The sequence below is a fragment of the Cupressus sempervirens genome, chromosome 9 (assembly GCF_028749045.1).
Source record: "Cupressus sempervirens isolate cs-2001-9-10 chromosome 9, ASM2874904v1, whole genome shotgun sequence".
Taxonomy (NCBI): Eukaryota; Viridiplantae; Streptophyta; class Pinopsida; order Cupressales; family Cupressaceae; genus Cupressus; species Cupressus sempervirens.
In genome coordinates this window covers 772,234,733-772,254,260 of record NC_143126.1, presented here as the reverse complement: position 1 = coordinate 772,254,260, position 19,528 = coordinate 772,234,733, and the positions used below count along the sequence as shown (strand labels likewise).

General features: G+C 34.1%; 1 pseudogene; it reads right to left on the bottom strand.

The window, feature by feature from the left end:
• Positions 1–2,197: 2,197 nt before the first annotated feature.
• LOC149540986 (alpha,alpha-trehalose-phosphate synthase [UDP-forming] 6 pseudogene) lies at positions 2,198–2,677 on the bottom strand (annotated as a pseudogene).
• Positions 2,678–19,528: the final 16,851 nt, after the last annotated feature.

The following is a 19,528-nucleotide window of genomic DNA, read 5'->3' as shown; positions in this document are numbered from 1 at the left end:
GAATCTTTGACATTTCCAATAATGCAATAGCTTGACACTATTGAAATTTTGGTGCTTAGCACATACTATGTTACTCGGCATCAACTATGTTTTACTGATGCTTGGCACCTAAAGTTTACTCAGCAACTACTAAGATTTTTTGAAACTTAGCTCTTTCTCTATCTTTCAACACTTGAACTTCACTCTACACGTAAAGTTTACTCAGCACACACTAGATTTTGCATTTGCTCGACTCCAACTAAAAATTTGCTTGGCTTAAACTAGCTTGATTGACACTTATTGATGAACTTAGTTTAAGCTTTGCAGCCAACCTTGTTATAACTTATTCCTCCAAAGTTACTAAGTGTGTCCAACCTCTGTATCTTCAAGTATGCTATCAATACATCATTTAACCAATGTCTTAGCTAATCCTTGTACTTCATTACAAAATCATAACTCAACCTTTCCCTTAGGTTCTCTTGTTACATCTTGTTGATCAAATCCTCTTCATCAATCAACTAATTGATAGTACTTGGATCTTATAAGAAATTTTCATTCCTACAAATAGTAGGTTTGACATCAATGACAAAACAATGATTGAAAACATTCTTTTAACAACAATGAGTGTAGGGTCTATAGATTCTAAATTCACAGCTTCTTCTTTTAGCTTGTATAGATTTGTTCCATAAGAGTTGCTAGAGGTTTGGAGTCCATCATAGAAAATCTAGTTAATATGTCATGGGTATACTTCCCTTTATTTAGAAAAATATGGTCTTTCTTTTGACATAGTTATAGACCCAAAAAGTAGTGTAGTAGGCCCAGATCCTTCATTTCAAATTTAGCTATAAGATCTTGTTTGCATCTTTCAATTAAATGATCTTCACCTATTATTAATTATTCATCAACATACAAAACAAGTATTTACATGTTATCGTTAGGTATTTTGAAATATATGTGTTGGTAAACAGATTGGTTCTTTTTCAATTTAACTCTCAAATGCCCAAATCTGAAAGAACGACTTGATACCAATAATTGGATAATCTATCATCAAGTTAATAGATTTCCTCTGAATTGAAAGGTACAACTCCCTTGTCGAATGATATTAAATGAATCTTTTTTCTTCCTAAACTAATTGGGTACATTCTTAACCCGAGAATAGAAGAGGGAAACCAAGCCAACCTTAGATAGAACTCAAGCAAATTTTAGTTCCTAAACCTAGCCAATACCAAAAGCCCATAATTCCTATGACTTCTCGACATTGGTAATGCAATGATGTTTCTAATTATGAAAATGCAATGACATGAAATGAAAATGAAGATTAAATATACTAATCCTTACAACATGAATGAATGATAGTACTTTGATCTATCACCCATTAACCATTTAGCTAAGAATGCAAGAAAGTGCTCAAAACTGATTATAACAATACTTTTATTGAAAGTAATTAGAAAAAGTGATGCTCAAGTAATTTGATTCATAACAAAACCTTTCTGTTTTTAAACACAACAAACACAACACTCTAACTACATTTCCTTGCAATCTTAGCCAAATCTGTTACAAAAATTGATTATCAATCTCCAATGCATAAACAAAAATATAGAAAAATCAAATGCCCTCCCCTCTACTCCAGCAATACCTACTTGGCTAGAAAAGAAGAACCCTTTTCCTTGAAAATGATCAGCCATAAATAATCTCTCAAGTGATTGGTTGATTTTTTTATGATTATTCGGTTACTATGCCTCTTCGATTTTGTAACTGTTCAATTTGTATTTGATTCTTGGTCTATCCACATGACTTGTGGACATTTCACCTTATTCGATCTTCCCGTTGCATGTTATCTTCATTTTTTAACATACATGTTTAATTCCTATTATGAAAGGAGTACCATCAAAATCTCTCTTTAAGTGCATATCCTTGGTCAAATCCAAATGTTGAGACATGCTCTTCATATTAGATGGTTTGCTCAGGTTCTTTATTTATCCAAGTGTTAATTGCTACCCTTTATGTCTTTGAAGATTTGTATAGAATTTCTAACACATGGCATAGTATTCGGGTTGAACTATTGAGGATAATACCTGGCAAACTATCTTGCATTTAGTTAGAATTATCAAGATTTGACCCCTATTTTGATGTCACCTTTCTTATGCAAGAACATTCCTAGACACATCTCCAATAAGTTCAAGGTGCATTCTCAAGAAAAAAAATGCAGAAATGAATTTCATCCTGCTTGATCTAAAGTAGAGGTCAGACCTTGGAGTATTCTTATGATTTCAGCAATATCATCCAAATAATATTTAGCTTTACTAGGCTTCTGACCCACTATACATGCAAACACTTTTTCTCCATATGATAGTGATGTTCTGGACATGCCACTTGTGATGCAATCAAACATCTCTTCATCAGATTTGTTATCTCCAATACAAAGAAAAAAATTTGGTATTGTGCCTCTTTGCATCATTACTGAAAAAAGTTGTTCTGCTACCAGTCCCTTGCTCACACCTTGAGGTTTCACCTCAAGAATGTGTGTACCACTCTTGATAGATATGGGCTCATTCGCAAGTACACTCTCAAGATGATCAAGTAGTTCTTCTACCTGGTAGGATCCAAAATCTTGATCAGCATCTCGATAATGCCAAACTAAAGCACTTTCCTTCGATTCTATTGCATAGCCATTTGTAGTTTCAGTATATAATTTCATAATGGGTTTGGTAGTTTGTTTCCAATCAAAATCTGCTACATTCACACTTGTTTCCTATTCAAAATGTGGACTACACCTTAAGAAATACCCATGCTCTGCCATGTCAATTTCTGAGCACCAACTCCAACTTCAAGGCTATAGCTAAAGTTCTTAGCATCATTATCATCTCCCATAAAATGCAAAAAAAGGCTATATAAATAGGGGATGTGTCTAGTTGAAACACTTCAAAATGTAGACAAAAGTATTGCTCAAAACAATTAAATAATGTTAGCATCTAAGTAGCATTCTCAACCTCATGTGGATTTGACTTTACATATCAGTGATTGGAGGTAGGACCATCATGAAAATCAACTTTGTGATCTCCTTTCAAATGAGCCACCAAAGATGGTATATCACCAACTACTTTACATTCAGGACCTACATATATGCAATTATATGGCCCAAGAGGGTACTAAGCTTCATGCTTTAATTTACTATAATAAGGAAATATCTCTTGGCAACCATAATACTGATATTTGCATGGAAGCTCTAAAGATGCCGTGACCTTGACTATTCAAATGCTAAGACTACTTTTATACGATGCCTTTCTTATTACATTCATCGAACCATATCTCCAATGTGCTACCTTCATTAGAATTTTCCCATTTAGCATTCACTATCACATTGGACTCATTCTTGTGTAGGGGTCATGAATCGGGCTCTTCTATTACTATGATGACAAATCCTCATTATTTCAATGTGGTGCCTTGCCTTCAAATTGATTTTTATGATTGGTGCCTTGCTCTTGATATCAATGACATATGTTTATGTGTGTCCCCTATTCCTCATGATCTGATCTCTTCGTATCTTTGCAGTGGGATATATATATATATATATTTTTTTTTAATTCTTTGGATGACTAGCACTACTCATAATTAGAACAAAATCAGTTCCATTAAATGTACTTGTTGAGTTTGGGATTTCATTCGAAGGCTCCCTGTGGCTTTTGCAATGTACATTTTTCATTGAAAGACTCTAGCGGGAATTTTGGACTTTTACTTCTCCACTAGCAGGATTTCGATTCCTGAGTGTGAATAGCAGAAGGTTCATTTTCTACCTCCCAATTGGGATTCCTCTTTTCAAATTTTTTTTTTGACAATTCTGATCTACTTGACTTCAATAAAGTCCATTCTTCATTTCTCCAATGCATCTGTCAAGATTTTCAATAGGGACTTCCCATTAGCAAAAAACTTATTTTTAGCTTCTCGCCTGGTGGCAAACTAGAAATGGATTGCGACATTGTATTTTCCACTTCTTTATTGTGATCACTATTTTGTGCCAATTGGGCCATGGATTACATTGAAAATGCAATTTTGATGACATAAACTCATGTTTTTCTGCTTAAAATCAAGATTTTTCATTTTCTCTTTTGAGGTAGAAAATGAGACTTTGACTTCTCCATAAGCAGAAAATATCAAAATGACTTCTCCTCTTCTTTGCAAAAAGTACCAAATGAGCTTCTACTATGGTGGGAAAATTGGAAATCTAGTTCTACATCCCAATTCTAATTCTGCATTCCAATTCCAATTCTGCTTCTTTTTGTCTATTCAATCAAACAATTTCGAAGACTAACTCAAGTGTTTTTTTCTCTAAGTTAGATTATGAACATGAAGCTGAAGAAGCATAATAGATCATATCAAACTAAATTTTTAATTATGAATTGAGGCAATGAACTCTAAATTGTGGCATAGGAACTCTCACATCTGCATTAGAACTTTGATCTTTATCCTTCATAGAAATATTGTTAAGCAATCTGGAAACAATTTTGGAGAATTCTTTACGAGAGATGACTTTAAAAGTTTTTAAAATGGTGTACTGAAAGTGCACCTACAATATGTTAGGATGAGCTTTATTTTTGGAGTATCCTAATTTGGAGAGGTAGCTATCTATCCATTCATACCAAGCTCATGGTGCTTTTTTGAGGCCATAAAGAGCTTTGTTTAGTTTACATACATATAGTTTCTTCTCTTTTATAATAAAACCTTTAGGTTATTCAATATATACTCATTCATTAATGACATGACTTAGAAATGTGGTCTTGACATCCATTTTATGTATATTCCATCCTTTGGATGTCACAATTGCAATAATCATCCTTACTAAAGTGTATCGAGCAACTAGAGAAAATGTTTCCTCATAATCAATACCTATCATTTGAGAGAAACCTCGAGCAACAAATCTTGCTTTATGTTTTTTAGTACTACCATCTGAAGCATACTTGATTTTGTATAACTACTTTGATGAAACAATTGATTTGTCTTTTAGTCTAGGTACAATATCCCAAACATCATTTTGTAATATGGATTGATATTCTTCAACCATAACATCTTTCCATGCTTGACAAGATAGGGCTTCTTCAACAGTTGATGGTTCAAATTTTGTAAGATGAGTTACTAGTGCAGTGTAACAAGATTTATTTATGGTTTTCTTTCTCTCACAAGATATTTCAACTGGTTCAACATTATTTTATTCAATCATTTTCCTTTCCCATAATAACCTATTCTTATATTAGAGATGTCTCTATTTTTCAGTGTCTAATAATAGTTCATTCTCTTCTGATATGTTCTCCCTCTGATTTTCAGTTTGCAAATTTTCATCTAGTTCTACGATGGGCTCATTTTCTATACCTATGGATAGTTTTAAGGCAATGTTTTCTTCAAATTTGACATTTCTATTGATTTCAACTGATCTCTACCTAGGTATATAGAATCTATACCCTTTGGTGTTCTCATTGTACCCAACAAATATTCCTTTCTATTAGAGAAAGTGTTAATTTATTAAATTATCTTTACTCCCTTCTTAATATTTCACTTTATGCAATTCACATTTCCATTTAATAATTAATTATTAATTTTATTAAATGTCATTGACCTCTTAGGGTTTATCTTTTAAATTTTTTGATCTCCTTCTATAAGGATTGATCTTTTGTAAATATCTCTTATTCTTTTAGTCTGATAATACAATTTGTATATTCTCATAGAAAAACTCTCACATCTTCTTTGTCTTTTCCTCTCTATAATAAGTTCTTGTATGCAAGTATTATTTGGATTTGTATTTCTCAAATCCTTCATGGTATCAGAGCCTAACCTACCATAGCTTGTTCTTATTTTTACAAAAAGAAGAATGAGGGTTTGGGAGAACAAATCTAGATTTTTTCATGTATTTTAATGATTGGATTTAGAAGACATCAAAAACCACATTTTCATATAAAATTTGTTGATTTTGGACAATGTTAACTAGGGACGCAAAATGAATTTGTATACTAGAGCCATATGGCATTTGGCACACAATCTAATGTAGGTGAATACAATTTTAAATTTTTAAATTTAAAAATGGTATTTTAACACCATTGTGGTAAACTAATCGTAGTGACCACCATCATGGTTACACTAATTGTAGTGGCATTGCTAGCAGTCTATCTGCTCACCACAGCGACCCTCGCTCAAATGTGTTGTTGTGGCCCCACTGCCACTAGCTTTGCACTTCTGTGCTACCATCGTTACTGCATTTGCCACTGTGCCTCTACTCAACCCATCCATCACTCATGCACGTCCAACACACCACCAGCAATGGTTATTATTATTGTTATTTTAAAAAATATTTTTTTCTAGCCTTCTAGAGGCCTTGGAAGTCTTTTTTCTCTAACTTGAGCATACAGAGGTGTTTTTTTGATCTGAAAGAAGCACCTAAAAGATGATTTAGAGATAGAGATGATAGTAAAGTTATTGTTTGGATTTTTTCCTAGTTTAGTACCAATTTATTAACTCAAAGTCAAATGATGTCTTCTATCTTTCAGGGGCATAACTTGCTTGTTATTGCTCCATTTTTTTTAATCTAAAAGAAGTGATGGAAAAATCTTCTCAAGAAATTTCCAAATTCTCTACCTTTTCACCATGATTTATTACCAAGTATTTGTGAACTCAAGTGAAGTTTTTTTTTGAGCTATCCTTGTATAAACATTCCTTCTGCAAGTTGAAGTTCATTTATTTGCAATGTGGGGATATTTTTCCATTATTTTCTATTACAATATCAATATATTAGAAAACTTCAAAAAAAATTCTTAAAACAATGGCCAAGACCTCTTCTTGTCTAGTACTTCCAAACTGACATAACTATCATACATGAAAATCTTCTATGGAATGACTTCTCGGTTCAAAGACTTTGTGATCTTGTTTAGATACATTGCAGCCAATATTTTATTATCAATATTATACTTTGTAGCACATGAATAAGATGGATGAAGCCATGGGTCTGATTTATTTGAGTGTTTTACACAACTTATAATATCATCTTGATGAGTATTCCACTCAAGAAATGTGGGACAAGTTGAAGGGCTTGTTTAGTACCATCAACAAGTTTAGATCACTTTAGATTAAGGTAGAGCTTACTTCTCTTATACTAGATGCTTTCCCCTCCATTGAGGACTTTATCATGAGGTTCAAACAAGAGAGAACTTTGTTATACAAATCCAAGAAATAGAAGATAGATAAGGAGTGCATCTATCTGATTCTATCAAAGCTTCATGGAAACTTCTAGATTTTCTCTTCTAGCTTCCATTATACTATGGATTCCTTGGGTCCCATATTTACCATGCCCACTTTTGAGGTCTTTTGTGATCGATTGACTAGAGAGTGGTCCAAGATTACATGGTTGGATACTTTCACAGATTCAAAGACATAGGCATTGGTTTCTCAGACATCTATAGGGAAGTCAAAGAAAAAAGCAAATCCCAAGATAGATTAAATAGGTAATGAGAGTTCCTCCAAGCTTACTCCTAAATCATATGATTAAAAAGCCTCTTCAAAGGGTAAATCTTCTAGGTTTGGTGAGTCTTCCTCCAAGAGTAAGAAGTACATAGGTGATTCTTTAAGTTTTTGTGGCAAGGAAGGAAATTTGATTTCCAAGTGTTGTAAACATCTTGAGGCTTTAGAGGAGGCCATGCAACAACATAGTATTGCTTCTTTGAAGCCACCACCTCCTCCTTCAAGGAAAGGACATGGCCTTTCTAGACAAGCATTGCCTTCTACATCTACTTGGATTCTTAATTTAGGTGCTTCCCACCATATGACACACTCACCTAATTTTTTTACTTCACTTTCTCAAAGTGTTACTATGAAGATTGTAATTGGTGACTCTACACAATTTTAAGTAATAGGTTTAGGAACTATCTATTTAGAGGGTGGTTCACTATAGTAAGATCTCTTGGTTCTGGCCATTTCTACAAACATCTTGTCTATCTTTTAGATTTTGAATTTGGGCTCTGGTAAGATAGTTTAGTTCTTACTACATGATGTGGTTATTTGAGACCTCCATAATCTTGACTTGGTTGTTATTGCTAGGAGTGTTGATCTTCAATCTCAGTTATATTAGTTTGAGAGCTCTAATTCTATAGATGTTTCTCTTTTTTCTCATGCAGATATAGTTAACAAGATTTGGCATAAACATTTTGGCCATGTCAACTATAGATATCTATAGCAGATGATTACATAGGAGCTAGTGATTGGGCTACCTCAGATCTCCTGTATTGAAGGTGTTTTTCAAGGTTGTGTACTTGACAATTATCGCATAGATCCATTTCTGATAGGTAGATCCACATGTGCTAAGATGCCATTGAAGTTGATACACAATGATCTTATGTCATTCCCCATTCCATCTTTTTTAGGTGCTTGATATGTTCTTACCTTCATATATGAATTCTTTAGATGCACATGGGTGTACTTTTTGAAGTACAAGTCCAATGTCTTTGATTCATTTTGAATCTTTAAGAAATTTTTGGAGAAGCAGTCTCATCTTTCTATCAAGCATATACATACTAACAATGGGGGGAATATGTAAATCAATCTTTGAAAGATTTTTAAATTGAGCATGGTTCACCACATTAGTTTATAGTTCCCCATACCCCATAGTTGAATGGTGTTAAGGAGAGAAAGAATAGGACATTACAAGAGATGGCCAATTGTATGAAACAATCTTGAGCTATGAGTTCTTCATTTTGGGCTGAGGCTATCAATTATGAAAATGATATTCTGAATCAAATGCCTCACAAGGAATTGTGAAACTTGACTCCTGAGGAGGCTTGGACTCATGTCAAGCCAAATATTTCTACTTTCCAAATTTTTGGTAGTGAGGCTTCAACATTTATTCTAGATGCTCAGCTAAAAGCCATGGAGAGGAAGAGCTGACCACTCATCTTTTTTGGCTACTGTGAGATGTGAAATTTTATAGGTTGTTTGATCCTAATTCCAAGGATGTCTTGTTTCAGTGAAATGTTCAGTTCGATGAGTGTTATCCTCAGATGAAGCCTCCATCACCAACTTCTCCCTCATGACTATCTAGTACTTCCTCTACTCTTCCACATGATTATACATCCTCTAAGGAAGATCTTGACATTAATCCCCCTTCACCACCTCCACCAATTTTTTAGCGAGTGTCCAAGTCATCTTGCAATAGGTGATCCTATGGTAGGACCTATGGCAGGTGATGTTGAGATAATGGGTGTTGCACACATTGCATAGTATTGTTATACTATATTATTTTATTTTATTATGTAATGTTGCACCTAGATGGATGTGCAACATGTAAAGATTCCCATGGGATATTCTTGATGAGTTGTATTGTAACACTATGATAATATTCCATGTAATTATTTAATATTGGGGAAAAGAATTAAAATTCCATAATTAAATACGGGGTCAATGGGTTAGGTAGGACATAATTTTAGCACATGATTTATCTAATACCACTTGGTGGTTTTGTAGGACATGCTACTGTATAAGAAACCAAAAGGGTAGTTGTAGAGAAAAAGAAAAAGATAGAAGGGAAAAAGGCAAGAGTCTAGTAGGACAAGGCTTAATAGGTTAGCCAAGGGAGCATTTGTGAAGGTTGGAAGCATGGCATGGGATGTGTGGATTCATGTCTGTTTACATGGATTGTTTGGTTGTGGCTATGGCTTTGAAGGCTTCTAGGGTTGTATTGCAATGGTATTTTTGTTGAATAATACATGGTGATCGACACTTTTGGAGGCTGGGTTTTTTTCTCATGAGGGTTTCCCAAGGTATATCTTGTGTCACAATTTTGTGGGTATGTTGTCTATTCTCTTGCATGTGGATTTTAACTACATATTTATTTCAAATCTATTATGGGTTATGTAGAAATAGTTACATTCTTTGTTGTAAGTTTCCTTACAAGTGGTATCAGAGCTGTGGTTATGTTGTTGTAACTGTAGATTGAATCCATGGGAATGCATGGGAGGTTAAAAGAAAGGGAATGATATATGAGTTGTTTATTGTAGATTTGGGGGTTTTGGGTTTATTGTTATGATGGGATATTGGTAGATTTTGGGCATGTAAAGTTTTTGGACAAAAGGATTTTTTTGGTGTTTAATTTAAATGAAGATTTTAGGGGGAGCTTGCAAAAATGACCTCCTAGGTTAAAAAACACCTCACCATTGGATTCGGGTCAACATTTCCATAAATTTGGATGTATAATATGCCCTAGTTTTGCCATGTGAACATAAATTACAAAGGTTTTTTAGTTTCATCATGTGATGACCGTCAAATTTAATCCTGTTAGAATTTTCATCACAAAAAATAGATCATAGTGAAAATGGTAAAAGGACTATCTTAGTAAAATGACCAAAACTTTCTCTCAGGATATTGGATTTCAGACTTCTTACAAACATGGAAAGCTAATTCAGAGCAGTACAAGGTGGTGTAGGTTTGGTTTTGGGATTTTGACATTTTGTTAGGTTTTAAGAGGCCAAAAGTCAGCTGTTTTTTAGTTTGAGCACAGATTAGGGTATAACTTGGGCATGCAAAGTTAAATTTTGGACTTTGAGTAGTCAAAAGAAAGCTCTTGGAAAGCTCTACACATTGGTTCAAATTGGTGCAAGTTTGACATGGTTTGTTTGGTGATATATTAATCTAAATAGTTTATGATATATCTTGACTATGGTAACATTGTGTGTTTATGACCTTGTATGTTTGGAGATTTAAGATTTGATTTCACTATATACTCAATTTATATTTTAGATTGGTCTCATGATGGTATAGTTATCAGTATTTGATTTGGATATGTATGATGACTTGTTGGGTCTACAAGTTATGTAGTGTTCTAAGAGGTCTATACTTATAGGTTACATTTATGGCTTGGATATGGGTTGTCTTTACCCATTGATCTTTCATTATTGATACATATTCAAATTGGTGGCTTGGATTTCGGTTGTTTATGCCCTAAGTCACATGATTTGCTATTTTTTTCTTCATGTAGAAGGGATGAGATGTTGTTACTAGGTTTAGTCATAGTGGAGAATTGTGGTTGAGTACTTCATGTTGATAAGTTGGACATTTCAAGAGTTAGATGCTTAGTTCATGGATGTGATCATGGTGTCATGAATTTTGACATGACATGATTGGATATACAAGTACATCCTTGATGTTCATTGGTTTAGATTCTTGATTTAGTTATGGTGGTATATCTTCTTGGATGAGGATCATGGTTATTTGGTTTCTTTTGAGTGTTAGAATCTGATAAGATTAATAACCCAAAAAACTAGTGCAAAGAATAAATATCTAAACTATGAATGAAAATGATACAAAATCAAAATAGCATCATAGATTTAGTCTCTAAGAGAGTAATGCAAATGCTGGAAGCAAAATAGCATTAAGAGGATGCAAAAAATAAGAGCTACAAATACAATCTAGGTAGCATGCTTATATAGGCTAGGAAGAGGGAGGAGGTGGCAACACCAACCAATGAGGAGCAACCATCTATCGGACTAAAGCTAGCAAAGTATCTTTCCAAGATAGCTAATGGATGCTCACATGTAGGAAGGTGACACCTCACAACCATTGACCTAATAAGACATGCTTTATTAACCTGAGTGAGATTATTAAAAGTGTAATAAAAACCTAACAAAATAGGAAAAATCAAAAACTACACTAACACCCCCCATAAGCAAAGCTTAGGTGGATGTAGAAATGGGTCCCGGTAAGTCAAGACTAATGAGGTACTCATGTACATAAAATTCCCCCAAAAGAGAGAGAAAAGATACTCCCCAAAGAAAATTAGGACTCCAAGTGAGAGGAAGAGGCCCCCCCCAAAAGATGAAGCATCTCGCACCCCCAGCAAAGCTTGCAAATCTTGTTCGGTAGACCCACTTACATCAAACAAGTTTTCTTCCCTTAGGAAAAGGGGCAAGATCCCAAGTGTGGTTCCTCATCAAGGAACTATACTCTTCCTGCATAGCTGTATCCCACTCAGAAATACCAGAAGCCTAATGAAAGGACTGTGGATTTGAGGCAGTAGCAATGAAGATATGTAGAGCATCCTGGAATTGTGCCTGAGTCTGCTTCATGTTTGATGGATCCCCAACCCAATCACCTACAAACTAAAAGGTCTATCTAGCCCAAAGTGGACCAGAAGATGGAGAATCTAGAGGAGAATCATCAACCTATGAATGATGACTAGGAGAGGAAGGAGGTGAGTCCTCTGAATCACTCTCTGCATCAAAAATGGAGGTGGAAGACTACTCAAGTGAATTTGACCCATCAAAAGATCTATCATGTATTCCAAGTGACTCCAATGTCAAAGTAGAAGGCAACCCTGTGACCATGCTCTGCTGGTTAAGCTGATGTAAGTAGTGGAAGTTAAGATGGTCAAACAACTCATGCCATAATCTGCTCACATCATTAGAGTGAGTGAGCAAAACAGTCAAAGGAGGATCAGGAACAAAGTGAGAAAATATATAGAGTTGTGACTGATGATTTTCTCTCCCAGCTACAACTGTAGAATCATTGTGCAACTCACATATCTCCACTGAACTAGGAGTGAACTCAACTCGCTTGCCTAAACCTATGTGAGTGATTTGGTATACTGATAGGAGATTAGTTGACAATGAGGGTACACAAGGAACATCATGGAATGCGCCATCCCCCACATCAACAGACCCTCTCCCACACACCTCAACAAGAGTGTTATCACTCATCAAAATAGAAGGCATAGTACATAGCTCCAAGGATGCAAGTTCTTCCTTAGATGAAGCGATGTGGTGTGAAGCACCCAAATCAAGAACCTAAGTGGATGGTGAGGAAGCAACTGCAAAAAGGTCCTTGCCTTTTCCTTTCCCCTTGCTATTTTCTTTTTCCTTGTTAGACCCTTCATTAGAACTTTGTTTGATAGACTCAGGAACACTAATATTATTCTTCTCAAGAATGTATGTCAAGTGAGCAAGTTGTTTCTGCAAACATTTATGTTCATCATGACCAAGTATTTTACAATAGGCACATTTGACCTTTTCTTTCTTAGGCTTATCGCCCTTGGAAGATGGTGTATCAATAGTTACTTTTGAAGAAACTGGTATCTGATCCTTCTTCTCCTTGTTATTCTTTTGTTTCTTGTCCTCGTTATTCTTTTGTGCCTTGGTTGACAGCCAAGGCATGTGACTTAGAGGATGTAAGAGTGCCCATCCAGATTAGCTTGTCCTATTCTCAAGTGAGATTGACAGCAAAATCATCTAAAGATGGCATGTTGAATTGAGTACCAAGTGCACCCTTAGTAGCATAGAAGGTAGAGACAAACACAGAATATTCTGAACTTAGCTTAGAGAGAATACTAAGAATCAGTTGTTCATATTTCTTTTCAATTCCACAATATTTTAACTACAACCTTAGTGATTTTAATTTGGTGAAGAAATCTTGGATTGTGTTGAAATTTCCAGGACTTCAACTAATTAATTAATTTTCCAACATATGACCCCTAATTGAATCTTGTGTGCCAAATAGTGTTTCTAGCTTTGTCCATACTTCATTTGGTGTATCCAAAGACTCAATATGAAATATCAAGTCAGGAGAAATAGACAAACACAATGTTCCATATGCCTCATCACATTTGTTAAACCACTTAGGCTTATCTTCATCTTTAGCAAGTTCAATTTCAACTCCCATAGTTATCCTATTTAATCCAACTTTCCTTAAGTGAATTGTCATGCATGATTTTCACTCAAAGTAATTGTATGGAGTTAGGATGGGCATATTTTTTTGATCCATGATGAAGAAATGTAGAGAAGAAATGCTAAAAAGAAGACAACCTAGCCACGACAATGCCCCCCCTCTTTTTACTCAATCAAAGAACCCCCCCAAAGAAATATGATTTAGCACTTTATTTTAGTGCTTTTACAACTACCACTAGAAAGAAATACTTAGTGGTCTCTATTTCAATGCATTACAAACCCTCATGAAGAGCATATGTTTAAAGTGAAACTTAGGCACAATAATCAAGGAAAAAAATAACACCACTGCAATCTACTCGAAAAATCATGCACTTTCAAAAAAAGAATTGCCTTGATACAAGATTGTATGAGAAAGTTATGATTCTCTGAAGTTTCCAAAATGAGAACTATGCACAGTCATGGCCGAGAATCTACAATTTTTCAAGAATTCATGCATAAAAATCAAAAAACAACTCCACTATTGGATAGAGCACAAAAAAATAGCCAAGTTCATAACAAGAATCATCAAAATCGGAGTCTGTATGAGAAAGAATGAGACATTTGCAAACTGCATTCAAATCTGTGACTGCCAATGGAGAGGGGTATGGCTGTAGCTTTTCATGCTCAATTCTATAAAATATACAGCTTGCATGCAAAAACTAAAAGATACCCAGATGGTTTTTTGGTGCTGCGAACAAAACTCAAAAAGCATTTTTCTTGCTTATGTACAAAAGATGTTGATGTAGTGTAAATCAGACGCCTTTAACAGTAAAAAATAGCTCCAGAAATCAAGAAATGACCCCAACAACCAAAATATGACATTCAAATACTGGATCAGCTTCCTAAATCCATCAATGGCATGCTAGAACCTACAATACTTATTGAAAACTTCAAATATGCAAGTTGGTTGTTAGATTTGAGACTAAAACTCCAGAGAAAAACTATTTTTGTCAAAATTTTTCTAATTCTCAAGATCATCCAAAGATGCAAGAGAAGAGCATACTTCATTTTTCAAAAAACTACAATAAAATTTATTAGCGCCCCCCCCCCCCCCCCCCCCCCTCCGAATCTCTCAAATAAGGAAACTAAAATCTACTCTTGCACATAGAAAAGCTCGGATACCATGTTAGAATCTGATAAGATTAATAACCTAGAAAACTAGTGCAAAGAATAAATATCTAAACTATGAGTGCAAAATATACAAAATCAAAATAGCATCATAGAGTTAGTCTCCAAGAGAGTAATGAAAATGTTGGAAACAAAATAGCATTAAGAGGATGCAAAAAACAAGAGCTACAAATACAAGCTAGGTAGCATGCTTATATAGGCTAGGAAGAGGGAGGAGGTGGCAACACCAACCAATGAGGAGCAACCATCTATCGGACTAAAGATAGCAAAGTATCTTCCCAAGATAGCTAATGGATGCTCACATGTAGGAAGGTGACACCTCACAACCATTCACCTAATAAGACATGCTTTATTAACCTAAGCGAGATTATTATAAGTGTAGGAAAAACCTAGCAAAATAGGAAAAATAAAAAACAACACTAACATTGATGAGTAAGTTTTCTTACTTCTTCTTGAAGAGTACTATTCTTTTCAAATAGTTCTTTTATTGCTTCATTAGCTTCATCTAAATTTCTTGAATGTCTTCAATTTTTTCTTCAATGTAGAGTTGGTCATTCATCTAGATTGCAAGATCTTTTCTTATTTTTAGGGATTGAGAGAGTTTTTCTTTGGCCTTTTTGAGTTGTCCAATAGCCAATTCCAAATCTAGCTTCTCATTGTCAATAGCCTTGTCAAGTTTGAATACCTCCATAGCCTTTTGATCTTTTCTCAAGCTGTTAAACTACTTTCCCGAGAACCACAAAGCTATGATACCAAATTTTGGAAATATTATGATACGCTAAGTTACTTAGAGGGGAGGGGTGAATCAATAACAATTAAACTTAATCCTTAATTAGCAATTAATAATTTATGATGATCTAATTGCATGCATGAGAAACTAAAAACATTAAAGCACTCATAACACTTTGACACACAATTTGGTGACCCAAAAACCTTCCAAATAGAAAGTAAAATTGGGGTGGGGATGATACCTAAAAGCTTTCTTACTACAGTATAAAGTTGGTCTCTTAAGGTTTACAATGATCACTTTTGATGATCTACCCTGTTAGGAGCAATAAGGACTATTAGATCCACCTTACAAAAGGATTTACAAATATACAATGAAGTATGCACTTATTAAAGAGATTTACATTTAAGTCTACTAGGTCTACCTTGTGAAAGGATTTAACTGATCCATGTGTTAGGATGAAATAGTAGCTGGTCTTTGGTCTGCAACTTGATTTGTTGAATGAGATTCCTTTGAGTATAGTAATCACCTTATTGTGATAGATAAATCTTTGTTGCTCCTTATACAGTTGTAGCCTTTGTAATTCTCTCCTCTGCTCTTTTCTTCTTATTACATTACTTCCATATCATACATTGGATGTGATACAATATGTTACATATATACCAATCCAATTTACAAATTACAAAGTCGGCTACAATACAAGTTTACACAAAAACCACAAAGTTGGCCCAACTTCAAGAACTTTGGTTCTAAAGACTGGCTCGGTGAGGTTCTGATACTTGGCATCCACTGTCAATGCTTGGCCTCATCATGCACTTAGTAGATGTAGAAGTTCAGTCCATACTGATCACTTCCAAGTAGTCTTGAACTTAGTCTACATTGGTGACTCGACAAATAATGTGAAACTTAGAATATAAATTGAATCACTTGATTCACACTACATAGCTTAGTCAATGCTATCACTACAAGCTTGGTATAAACTAAGTCACTCAATTAACACCAAGTGGCTTGGTTAATGCTAGACTCACATCATATCAACTGTGAATTTGGTAAGCACTGCATAACTTGGTTTACAATAATAAACTCATAATACACTGAGATGCCCAGTTTATACAACTAATCAACAAGTTGCTAGTAATTTCTTGGTGCAAAGTGAATATTTTCCCTTAGACTTGATAGCAACTATAGAACTTGGTAGATACTAAAATGCTTGGTTAACACTGTTAACTATACAATATGCTCGTTAGATACTTACAATCTGAATAAGTGTATGTCACTAATAACAAACATGACTGTAATGTCAACAGTTTCCTCCTAGAAATGATTGACCTCTCATACAACAACCTCATAGAAAATATCTTTTTGGATATTGAAAGCGTCCATTCATTGGCATTTCTCTCAATTTTTTACACAATATATTGACAAGAAGATTGCCTCTACTGGGAGGAATGCAACAAGTTAAAACCATTGATATCTCTACCGATAAGCTATCAAGGCCTATCCTATTGGTAGTTTCTTGGGGTTTTTCAATATCTGAACCTTTCCAAAAATAAATTGGAGGGAATGGTTCCAAGATCTTTAGGGCATCATAAGAGCATTGGAAACATTGAAATATCTTTCAATAAGTTGTCTAGACTAGTGCCACTTTCTATAGAAAATCATTCCATGCTCTAACATTTAAATTTTTCATACAACAACTTGAATGGATCCATCAAAAATCAAGGAGCTTTTAAAAGCCTAAGTGCAGCACCATTTTTGGTGAATCCAAGATTGTATGTAGCATTGAGTTGGTTGAATCTACCAAAATGCACAAGCTCAGTGAAAAATCATGATGCTTTTAGAAAAAAACATCATCTTGGGTGCATCAATTGGCACTACCATCACATTGTATTTTATTTTGGGGTAATTTTATATTTCTTAATAAGTTTTCTATTAGTGGGCTACATTGCACCAGGTATGTTTTACCAATTGCCTATTAGACATTATGACCACATAAGATTTCTCTAGCAATATACAAATTCAATTAAATTAAACCAAATAAATTAAAATTAATGGTAACATAGGCATCCAACTTCACATGTGCATCATCATTCCATACCAATCTGTATAGAGCCATACAAAACAAATTTGCTGTAGAAAACATGTTTTTCCCTTCATAAAATGTTGATTCTTCTGTACAACTTGATGATTAGTTATGAAATGGATATTTGCAATTTCTTGTCAAATATGATAAATTTTTGTATTTTTCATCCTAATGGACACCAATTGATTCCAAACCTTTAGAAATGGTAGGAAATTCAAGTCTAAGGTGAAATAAATAGGTTTTCCATTATTGAACACCAAAACACTCAAAAATCAAGAATTAAGTGTTTTAATGATTAAGTTCAGAAACCAATGAAATAAAAAATATTCAAGAAGAATCAAGAATGTAGTGACACAAAGGAAGATATAAAAAAGACCATTGTAAGAAGATAATTTTTTGTTTATTATAATATGGGTGAATTTGAGCAAGGTGACCAATTTTTTCTTTCAAAACCATATGTGAAGATTTAAATATTAAGTAAAACATTTGTCCAATTATTTTGTAGATATACACATTAATTAGAACAATTTTTTCTTTCAAAATATCTTGAGGATTATATGGTATAGGGATATATAGTATACCAAACCATGGTGTACATTAGTGAATATCTCCCCAAGTTTGCATGAAAGATCCATGTAGATTGCATTTGGGATCTCAACTCCATTAATATATTCAAAAGGGAATACTTAATGGGGAAAGGTAGAGTGAGAAAAGTGAGAGGTAATTATAAGATGTTATTTTAGTTAATTAATTCTTATCCATCATCAATATAAGTTGTTTCTAATTGGTCTACTTATTTTCTTTATAGTTTGTTGTGAGTGAGATGCAGTACATTTGTATATTGTAAACAATCTTGATTGGATGATGGTATGGATTCAACAGTCTCAAGAAAATGGTTGTCATTAACATGGGATGGTATTCCATCACATAGTAGATCAACAAAAAGAGGGATGACTCCATAGGCTCCAAAAATAATCCTATTCTTGTCCATAATAGATAGGTCTAGAATGATGGGATGATACTTTATGGTATAGGTCAAATGGGCAACATCTATGGCTATTGGAAAAAATAAAGGTGTCCCTTGGGTAATGTGCAAACAAGAAGATGATCTTGATCTAGTTGTGAGTTTTTTTTCACTTCTTTAAATTCATTTCCACTTTTAGCGTTTCATTTATGTAAAATTATAATGTTAGGGGCCTTTAGATAAAGGTTTTATTTCATTAGAGAACAAATTTAATGCAAGAGTATATTAGCTTCAATAGTGGCCAATTATAACGAGTATGAAAGTTGCTAATTATTTATGATATTAGTCCATTTTCTCTGCAATTATTATCAATGATTAAACCTTCTTCATGAAGCCAACCACCTAAGCAATTTCATGTTGAACCGCACAAATCAAATCTAATTAATTTGAAACTTTAATTGTAAGATATAAAAGGTTATATCTGGTTATAAAAATAATAGGTTGGTATATTTTTATTGCAGATAAATACTTGCAATGGTTTTTATTGTGATGGATTTACTCCCACTTCTAGCAAAATGCCAAAAATTTGGACAAAAAACTGGACTGGTTGGTATTTATAGATAGATTTTCAACCCCAAAACATGTTACTTTAGATAATCAGTGTATAAGTTGTTCATTTTTATTTATGCTCCATATATAGGTATATTACATCTTTAAAATATATTAGGTAGAACACTTTTAAAACATATATTAGGGATTTAATTTATAGGATTCAAGCATTTGGGTGTGTAGCACCATATAGGCCCATGGAGGACGCAGAATTAAGCATTGCATGCTTTTTTCAAAAGGGTGGTACAATGCAAAATTATTATATGGTATCAATTGGTTGTGCACATCAGAGGAATTTGTGGCTATTAAAAAAA